The sequence below is a fragment of the Macrobrachium rosenbergii genome, chromosome 16, assembly GCF_040412425.1.
Source record: "Macrobrachium rosenbergii isolate ZJJX-2024 chromosome 16, ASM4041242v1, whole genome shotgun sequence".
Taxonomy (NCBI): Eukaryota; Metazoa; Arthropoda; class Malacostraca; order Decapoda; family Palaemonidae; genus Macrobrachium; species Macrobrachium rosenbergii.
In genome coordinates, this window is record NC_089756.1 from 23344511 (window position 1) to 23355517 (window position 11007).

General features: G+C 31.4%; 1 protein-coding gene across 7 annotated transcripts in view; it reads right to left on the reverse strand.

Moving 5' to 3' along the window:
• LOC136847193 (uncharacterized) overlaps window positions 1-11007 on the reverse strand; it is a 479536-nt gene that overhangs the window by 286767 nt on the left and 181762 nt on the right. For 4 of the 7 annotated variants that reach the window (XR_010855650.1, XR_010855647.1, XR_010855648.1 and 1 more), the window contains exon 1: window positions 9422-11007. This exon is cut by the window's right edge. The exons of 1 other annotated variant lie outside the window; for it this stretch is intronic. The gene's annotated coding sequence lies outside the window, so the exon portion shown is untranslated. Of the gene's footprint in view, window positions 1-9402 lie in introns of all 7 variants that reach the window. 2 more of the 7 variants (XR_010855649.1, XM_067118630.1) reach the window with 1 other exon arrangement.

The window sequence follows — 11007 nt, forward strand, 5'->3', positions numbered from 1 at the left end:
TACTTTTATATCCTCACTATATGATAGCAACGAAAGTCTTCACTACATAACAATATGGCTCCAATGAAAATGTAACGATATTTATGTTCACTTACACACTCACAGACACACTGAAATGGATTATAATATATATATATATATATATATATATATATATATATATATATATATATATATATACTATATATATATATTTAATATGTATATATAAATATATAATATATATATATATATATATATATATATATATATATATATATATATATATATATATATATATATATATATGAATTTTTTTATGAAGATCTCCAGTACCAGATGTCTTTAAGATAATTACCAAATCAACTACATCATGCTCATTATTATTATTATATTATTATTATTATTATTATTATTATTATTATTATTATTATTATTATTATTATTATTATTATTATTATTATCAAATCAAGCAAATAGGCTGGAAATCTGAAAATCAAAAATGTAAATGTGAAATATACAACTTTTATTTCACTTAGTACACCACCGCATACCTAAAGCACAGCGATGGTAAGCCCAGAAGGTGGAATTTTCATGCAAAAATTATTTGAGAAATTAACACTGAAAGCTGATTATTCGGTGTTTGTTGATCTTCTGAATTAAGAAAAGTGAACCAAGTACTTGGCAAAACTACAAAAGTATTTTTAATTAACTAAAAAATACAAAAGTAATACTAAATGAACCAAAAAATATAAAAGTAATATTAATTGAACTGACAGAAAGTAAAAGTCTTAACAATTAAACGAGACAACGCTAATGATTTATTAGTTTATTTTCTGACTTTAAAAGTCTTAATTAACAACACCAGAAAAAAAACACACAAATGACTTTTACGGTAAATTATTGGAATTAAAACAGCACCTCCAGAGTATATTGAAAGTGAAATTCAGATGTTTTATAAAGAAATTGTTACTACAGTCACAACGAAAATCGCACTATGCGAGTAATAAATCAGTTCAATTTATGGGTCCCAAACATGCACACAGGAAAAATAAATATTAAATTGTCAATAAATTCGCTGAAGTTATGACAGCCTTAACTTAGAACACTAAAACGATTAAAAGTCCATTTCATGAAATTTGGCCGAAATTACAACGGCCTAAGATGAGACTATGGCAAGAAATGAAAGCTTCGAGAAGCTGACTGCAGCTTGAAATGTCTCAAAGACGCAAATAGGAAATAATTGAGTCAATGTTTTAATTAAAAACTTATTATTCTTTAAATGTCTTTGCAATGCTCAATTTTGTGGTCTTCTTTATATATATATATATATATATATATATATATATATATATATATATATATATACTTACATATATATATATATATATATATATATATATATATATATATATTTATATACACAATATATGTACTGTATATATATATATATATATATATATATATATATATATATATATATATATATATATATATATATATATATATATATATATATATATATATATATATATATATATATATATATATATATATATATATATATATATATATGTACATACATATACATAGTTAACAAGACAGACAAATAAAGAAACAGAGAGAAACAAGGATAAAGATTTTAGAATTATTTCTATGACTAAATGAATTCCACCTTAGTATGGAATATTCTGTAAAACTACAGAATATTCCATATAGGAGAGTTGGCTCAACAATTCCGTCAAATACATTCAACTTCACTTCCACAGACACCCTACATCTTAAGGTTTTCCTAATCTCATCGAAGTACTACAAAGAATTAACCATGAAAATTTCAAACGTTCATAAAAAAATATCTTTGAAGGAGACTTTGCGCATATACATAAGACAACTCAATAAAGGTATTTTTGCAATATTACAATGTATGTATATATATATATATATATATATATATATATATATATATATATATATATATATATATATATATATTATTTTAGTGTGTGTGTGTGTGTGTGTGTATGTGTGCTTGTGAGTTTGTGTGTGGGTGGATGTGTGCATATATATATATATATATATATATATATATATATATATATATATGTATATTATATATATATCATAAAAAATCATTGCATTATGGAGAAATCTAAGGTATATTCGTGTTGAAACGCTTAATATATACTCACAAGTTGCCCAAAAACATGTCCAAGAGGAAATCTAAAAATACAAACATGAATAGACGCAGGACGACTGTATATCCAACCAGATGTAAGTGAACATCCCTGAAAAAAATAACGAGCAGAAACCTACACTTTACCCGTGAGGATATATCCAAGAAGAAATTCAACAAATTCTATTTTCTATTCATCTGGGAGAGATAAAAAGTAAAGATTCGAACGATTCAGGGAAGGAGAGCAAAGATTTAAAGAGCATATATATATATATATATATATATATATATATATATATATATATATATATATATATATATATATATACAATATATATATACAATATATATATATATATATGGATATACAATATATATATATATATATATATATATATATATATATATATATATATATATATATATATATATATATATATATATATAGAGGTATATTCTAGAATGTTCCTGAAGATATATCCAAACAGGTAGAGCCAAACTTTATATCCATTCAAGGAGAATGAGCAGTATAGACTTAGATATACTATGAACAAACAAACAAACACATACACAATATATATATATAAACAGTATATATATATATACATACTATATATGTATATATATACATATATAATATACACACACACACACGCACACACACACACACACACACACATACATATATATATATATATATATATATATATATATATATATATATATATATATATATATATATATATATATGAGGAAATGAAAGAGGATATGAATAAAGGAACTTGAAGATATATCCACAAAGATCAGAACATTCATATTCCTCCATGGACGATAAACGGCACACAGCACGTAAACTTTATTTTGTAAAAGTCATAAGATTGCATCCGCATCCACGAGGAAATATGAAATCATGTTCATCTAAGGAAATATGAAATGATGTTCACCTAAGAAGCCTGAAAAGCAAAGACAAAGGATATGCTTTTAGGAAAGAATGAATTCAGTAACTGGATATCTCCTTGGATATACACAAAATGATATCGAAGACAAAAACCTAAAAATTTCACATATGCCAAATTTGGATAAGAAACGCAGATGAAACCCAAAAATACTGACGAAAATAATATATTTCTTTAAGGAGAATAAGAAGCGGAGACCACGACAATGTTTTTGGTAACAAATATGCTCTTGAAGAAGCCCAAAATATAATATAATATAATATAATAATATAATATAATATAATATAATATAATATAATATATAATATATACAATAATAATAATATATATATATATATATATATATATATATATATATATATGTATATATATATATATATATATATATATATATATATATATATATATATATATATATATATATATATATACACACATGAAGTAACACAAAAATTTATATCCAGCCAAGAAGGTCGAATGTGTTCAAAAGCCACAACTCAAGACCAAGGTTTTATCAACACACGTCCCCTTGACAGTGGCATTCGCACAGTCATAAAGCCGCGATATCTGCAAATACTCGCCCTGTACTGCCCGTATACGCAAGTTCGTTACCTAATTGGGGCATGTAGGATTTTATTAGCTGCGGAGTGTGAAAATTACCCAAGCTGAATTTGCACGTTTCCGGTTGCACGCGTAGATGTAGCTATGTTTCGCGCTGACTGCTTATCATTTCATGCAGGCTCTGCATATCCCAAGTGGATTTCGTTGTGGAACGGCCAGCCGCGCTTTGGGCCTTAGGTCCCGTTACTCTCTTGTTTCAGAGGTCTTCCTTTTTCATTTTTCCATTTTAACTCATTTTCTCTTCATTTCGGTTTAATATTAGGAACAGGGATCACAGGGATCACTATCCTTTTAAAATTAAAAGATGTGTAATTATTATTTTTTTTGGTTACATTTTAATAGACTTGACAGTATTTGTCCTTAAGTTTAAACACAAACAAGAAAGTTACTAAAACTTAACAAAATTAAATGCAATTGCGGGAGTTAAGTAGAAACTACTAATTTTGGCATCGAAATTTAATCAAACCATCAAAATTTAATCCCACTGAAATAAATTGACAACAATAAACTTTCATTAAAATCTATCAAGATAGTTCCTAAAAAAGATAATAAACGCAAACAATAAACTTCGCGCTGGAATTTTTTTTTTATGAACAAGAATCTGTCATATAACATAGTTAATAAAAGCAACTGCAAAAACTGTCCAAAAATTTAATGCAGTAAACTCTGCTTTTAAATTTTGAACTAAATTGGAAAAACAACCCTTTTCATGAATATTAAACCTGAAGAACAACAGTTGTCCTGGAAATGGAAAAAGGCATAAAATTTTGTCCTAAAAATAAATTAAAAAAAAAAATTATCCTAAATTTAAAAAGCTCCAACAGGCTTTGTCTTTAAAAATTATATATACAGAAAATACAAAATTGAAAACAAATTCGATTTTTATACGTATGTCAGCAGAAACTAAAATATGCTAATATCATCCGACCTATTGTCCTTTATCCTTTTGAAAACATATTTAATAGCATTTTACAGCAAACCATAACAGGGGAAGTAATCCTCTCTCGTTTATTTATCAAACTCCAGCAACCAAGGGACCAGTGAACCCTTTTTGAGAATGTAAATTGCACAACGTTTTCAAAGAATAACTTCTTTTACAGTAAAATCTGCGACGTTGCAAGAAAAAATATATAAAATTATTAAGCAAACTCAAGCAACATCAAACGTATTCATCATCTCTTCATTTCCACAATGAAAAATACCGGAGGAGGAAAAAATTAAAAAAAGCAAATTTTATGAACTATCGAAACGTCATATAGAGATGTTAAAGAAAAACTGTTTCCCGACTGAAGAAATCATGACTCCAAGAAAAAATAAATAAATACATTTTGTTATTCCTAATAAGAACGATTAACAGCTGCTAAAAAATTTTTCTATTGCTATTTTTGTGTAACGAGCTTAACCTTTTATAGAGGATTACGGAATTTTCATCTGTATCTTACATTTACAGCAAAATTCTCTCTTATAATTATCAGTTTTCTTTTCCTTTCATTTCAAAATTTACTTGATAATTTCTAATTACACTCATGTACCTCATGCATAGATATACATACATATATACATACATACACACTGAATATATGCATACACACACACACACACACATATATATATATATATATAGATATATATATATATATATATATATATATATATATATATATATATATATATATATATATACACACTGTATATGCATGTATATATATATATATATATATATATATATATATATATATATATATATATATAGTATATATATATATATATATATATATATATATATATATATATGCCACCTGGATGGAATGAGTGTCCATTCAGTCATCTCTGCACTTACAAATGTACTACATTCGTCAGTAGTAATTATCCATCCACACGTTCAAAAACACTTCTCTCCTTGATAATATAATCTCCTATCAACTAGTATCTTATCACCTGATTTATTCAGGGGAACTGATGTCACTTTTCGAGGCTGCGTCCCATACGATGTGAAATTCGACATTGCCTGTTCAAATATTATGCCACTGTTAAATATAAGACCTGTGATTCTGGATTGAAATGGTGCAAAGCAGAGTGATCTGGATGCATCCAACTCAGTCTGCAATAGGTTAAAATGACGCTGCAAAACCTATGGAACGAATCACAGAGGCAATATAATATTTTCTCCAATTCCACTCCGGATGCGAAAACCTATTTACATACATAAGGAGTTCGGGTGTTTCCATCTTTACACTCTCTTCATTAACCAACTTCTTAAAGTTTATTACTGAGCCAGCAATGAGAGTTCGTTTCAATACACAATCATATGTGCAGAATGGCAAGCTTCATTTGGTGAAATGTTGAATGCATAACGTAAAAATATACAGATTTAAAACTAAGGTTTGCTAATGACACAGTCCATAGTATACGGTCAGCACTCCGTCGCAAAGGTAACAAAATTTCCCGTTATTTTGCTGTCAGTCATGACAATTATCTATCGAACGAACAAGATATATTGATTTAGTCCTCACATATGTCCACATGTTACTAATACGCATGCTTAAACTGATCACTCTCAGAAGAAATAGAGGTACAAACTACTACAAACAGGACTGAGGTATATCATCATTCATACAGATTAATAGTTCATAGACAAACATGGTGATAAATATAATTCATGAACAAAAATATCCCAAACAGAAATAATGTAATGCAGACAGACTGCAGGAGACAAGAAAATAATGTTTAATACATACAAATACACACAATCACACACACATGCATATATATGTATGCATATATACATATAGATAACTGTGGAAAAGATGGCGTGAACTATACATATACATATATCTATCTATCTATCTATATATGTATGTGTGTGTGTGATTGTGTGTATTTGTATGTATTAAACATTAGTTTCTTGTCTCCTGCAGTCTACATATATATATATATATATATATATATATATATATATATATATATATATATATATATATATATATATATATATATATATATATATATATATATGACAAGAAAGTGCCCAGAAAAAGAGAACAAAAAGAAAAGAAACAAAACGCACCGAGCCTTACCAACAAAAGTAACAAAAGTCATCGTCGATGGAGAGTACAAGAATGACCTCGGGCTCTTAAAGGGTATCATGAAATGATCACCTCAATTTTTTTTCTTTTACCTTTTTTTTTTAACCTTTGTTTTTATCTTAGTTTCGTAACCTTGACTTTCAACATTCAGCTGCGATGTCAGGTTATGTTTTTTCAATGTGCCTTTTATTTCTCTGAGTTTTAAAGACCACTTTTTGTATCATTTTCTCATTTATTTACTGTTGGAAAAATTTTTTTCGACCTTTTTTTTCTTAACCTTTGTTTTTATCTTAGTTTCGTAACCTTGGCTTTCAACATTCAGCTGTGATGTCCGGTTATGTTTTTCCAATGTGCCTTTTATTTCTCTGCGTTTTTAAGACCACTTTTTTTTATTATTTTCTCATTTATATACTGTTGGAAAAATGGTTGCCTGCCTTGGCAACTTCGAAATATTACCAAGTAGCTGTTATATAAATGTCAAGGCAACTTCTGTTACATAACCGGTGGCATTAACCAGTTCATTATTAAAACTTTTTTTTTTTTGGTTTTGTGGAAAGTAAAAACTGAAGCAGATCGTTAAATAAAGTTGAATAAAAAGTCTTTAATATTGTCTATTGAAAATATTTCTTCGTTAAAATACGAGATACTGTTCTTATGGACTTCAGTTTATTCATTAAAATACGATGACATTCTTGCGTGGTATTTTATAAATCTCAAGGCTATTCATTAGGAAAGAATATATATCTTTAAAAAAAGGAATAATCGCCTTAATATTATTCATACCTGATTGCATGTTCTTCCATTAAAGGAGAAAATACCTTCATGAAAGAATAACAAGCTGAGACATATCAAACCAACGTACTACTCTTACTAGCTTTATGGGCAATCATTAAACGAAAAATTTCTTCAAGAAAAACTAATGAATAATATTACAGTGAAAAGGTTTATTCTTACGGTCTTAATGAAAAAAATGGGGAAAAAATGACAAGCTTTCGTGAGATGCATTAAACCAGAATCAATCTTCCATAAAAAGTAAAAAAAACTGATAATTTACTCGTGGCTTTTAGAGTCATTCGGTAACACAAGAAAACAAAGGCGTTAATTTCAACTAAAAATCTATTCCGATCATTTGCCTTAGAACTACTATACTTATTGTTTTATATTATTCGTTGAACAGCATAAGCTCTTCAACATTTTGCATCTCGCTGCAGGAACCAACACTACCTTCACCAGTAGTTCAAAAGGAGTTAATTCACGAAGTTTAAGGAAAACAATGAACTACTAAATTTTCATCAATACCTAAAGAATACTGCCGAGGTGAAAAGTTTCCACATAAATTGACTTTTGATGAATAATCCGATTTATCAAATGATATTTCCATATATTTCTATCAGTCTATTTATCTGTCTGAGTCTGTCTGTCAGTCTGTCAAACTGTTTTCAGATAACTGTGAAATACATCCATAGAGAAATACACCCACTGTGAAATACATCCATAAAGAAGAGATTCCAAATTTTTTTTTGACATTAGACTATAACAAACACACTGAATGATTATCAGATGGGAGAAAATTCAGAATTCTTCCTAAAATATTGTAAAAAAAAAATTAATTTTTCTCGAAAAACAGCAAAAATAAAAGTAACTATACCAATCATCTAGTTTTAATATAGTGTTGGAATGATTTTCGAGACTTGGACCATGAAGGTGCAATATGGATGGAAAATGTGTTTATTAACCTATGTATTTTGTAGAAGCTTGAAGGCAGTAGAACCCATGTATATGTTTGTCACAGTATACATTTTGTCGCTACTAAAATGGTAAAAGAAGTTCGATGTTTTATGTATTCAAATACTTCGTTTATTCAGGTATTTACTGTTTTTTCACATGATGAAAATGTGCCCAAAGTATCCGTTCCTTTCAAAGGGAATAATCAGAAGAGGAAGTTTATAATTTTAAGTTTATCGTTTGACGTAACAAGTTACGCCCCATCGCACACCATTACGCGCAGGAAAGCGTAAATACATGTTAATGAGAGTCTCCGTAGTTACACACACACACATATACACACACACACACACATATATATATATATATATATATATATATATATATATATATATATATATATATATATATATATATATATATCCTTAATAATATCACGATAGATTTGTCCAGAAATTATAATGCATGTAACCACTGCATAGGTATGTGTAAATATTATTATAGCAGATTTAAAGAGGCAGTCAAATGTATATATGCTTGAATGCACGTTCGCATGTATGGATGTACAAATAATAAGTACAATCAGACTTTACGACGACGAAGCGTAATCTTTTTTTTTTTAAATTCTATCCTCATTTAAAAAGCTCAATAGTTTTATAGGGAAAATTAATGGTGGCAATTATACACACACACACACACTCATGAGCGCACACCTACAAAGCTACGCGCATGCGCGCGCGCACTAATACGGAATACGCCTACAGCGTCGACCATAACACCTGTATGTTTGTAGCCCCAGCCTCAGGCTTAACCAACCATTTACATAATAAGAAGGTCACTGTGCCTAGAGGCCAAGAAGTACCTGCCATATTTTTCTCTACCTGAGTCTGTCCTTCTTTGGATGTCACTGAGAGAGTTATTGGAGGCATTTTGTTGTTGTTATATCCTTTAGGTCTGGTGACCTACGCAACCGGGGCACGTGGGCAAGACATCGGTCTTGAGCTGGTTGGTGGGTATGTGTGATGGAGTCGCGCAACCAAGCTAAAGATTGAACAGGCGATGGTACAACTGGCCAAAATGCAACTAACGCTATGCATGCCCACTCTGCCCCTCTGCCCAGTCATCTCAACTCTCTCTCTCCCTCTCTCTCTCTCTCTCTCATAACCTCCTCACGGCCAAACAAGCTGGATGGGGGAGGGGGAAAGGAGGGGGAAGGGTGGCGATGGCCCTCCAACCGGTGAAGGCGGCCTGGTAGGACAGGCTGGACCCGTTCCTCCACTTTTGATAATGTACCCTCGAGGTATATGTATCCTGCAGTCACAGTCGTTGAATATCGCCTACCCGAGTTATGCCCAATCGCTGCTGCCCAAGTTATTCCCCAATCGCTTAAGTCTTTTGAAAAGCGGAGGCGCCCGGTTGGAAGCTGCGATCGAAGGATTTTGGGTGTCTGCATCTCTCTCTCTCTCTCTCTCTCTCTCTGGCAGCATGGATCCTTCTCGTGGGTATATGGTATGTATGGACTTGCCTGTTTGTATGATACAGAGAGAGAGAGAGAGAGAGAGAGAGAGAGAGAGAGAGAGAGAGAGTGGGGGAGGAGGAGGAGGAGAAGGAGGAGGAGGAGGATGAGTAGGTGAGTGTTGTATCCCGATTCATTATGCAGGTTGGTCCCGTCACAGACAGCGTCCCCCGGGCTTTTGTTGCATGCTGGCTGCTGCACCCTTGTCCTGCTTCGTTCGCAGACCCTAACCCACAATTCGTGATACGCATTTTTCGCCCCAAGGGCCCCTCCGCCATTCGGACGGATTTAGCGTGGCGTCCCTGAGGGACGAAAGCCCGAGTTCCAGCTCAGCGACAGATGGGCCGAGTGCTTGTCTGAAACACAAGCCAGCGAAGGCCATAATGACTGGAGGAGTCTCGGAGATGTAATCAACATATATTTAATCATCGCGAATTTTTTCTGTTACCGCTGGACTTTCTTCTGCTCAGTATATCAGTGTGGCGGAGTTTTATAGGCAGTTACTGCCGGGACACACGCACTCACACACGCGCGTGCATTTGACGGTGCGCCTTCGCTCTCAGCGATGGTTCTGTTCGCAAGTCGACTATATTTATAAAAAAAAAAAAAAAAAATAGAAAATGACATCTGAAAATGCTAGTGCTTTCTTGAATAGTTCAGCCGCAAGCGTCGTCATCATCATCATCATCATCACCAGAAGAAGCAACCCTACGGTTATCATCAGCTCTGATCCCCGAAATCATCCGTAGCAGCGGCAGCCATCATCATAATCATTGTCGTCATCTTCATCATCATCATCATCATCATCATCATCATCTGAATGCCAGACCCACGACAACGGTTGCTTTGCACTGAAGTATTCCTACGCCCAAACTGCGGTCGATCACCAGCCTGCGCAAGACGGGTGTGGTAGGTGGCTTGGTAGTGAGGAATATGGATAAATGTGTGTGA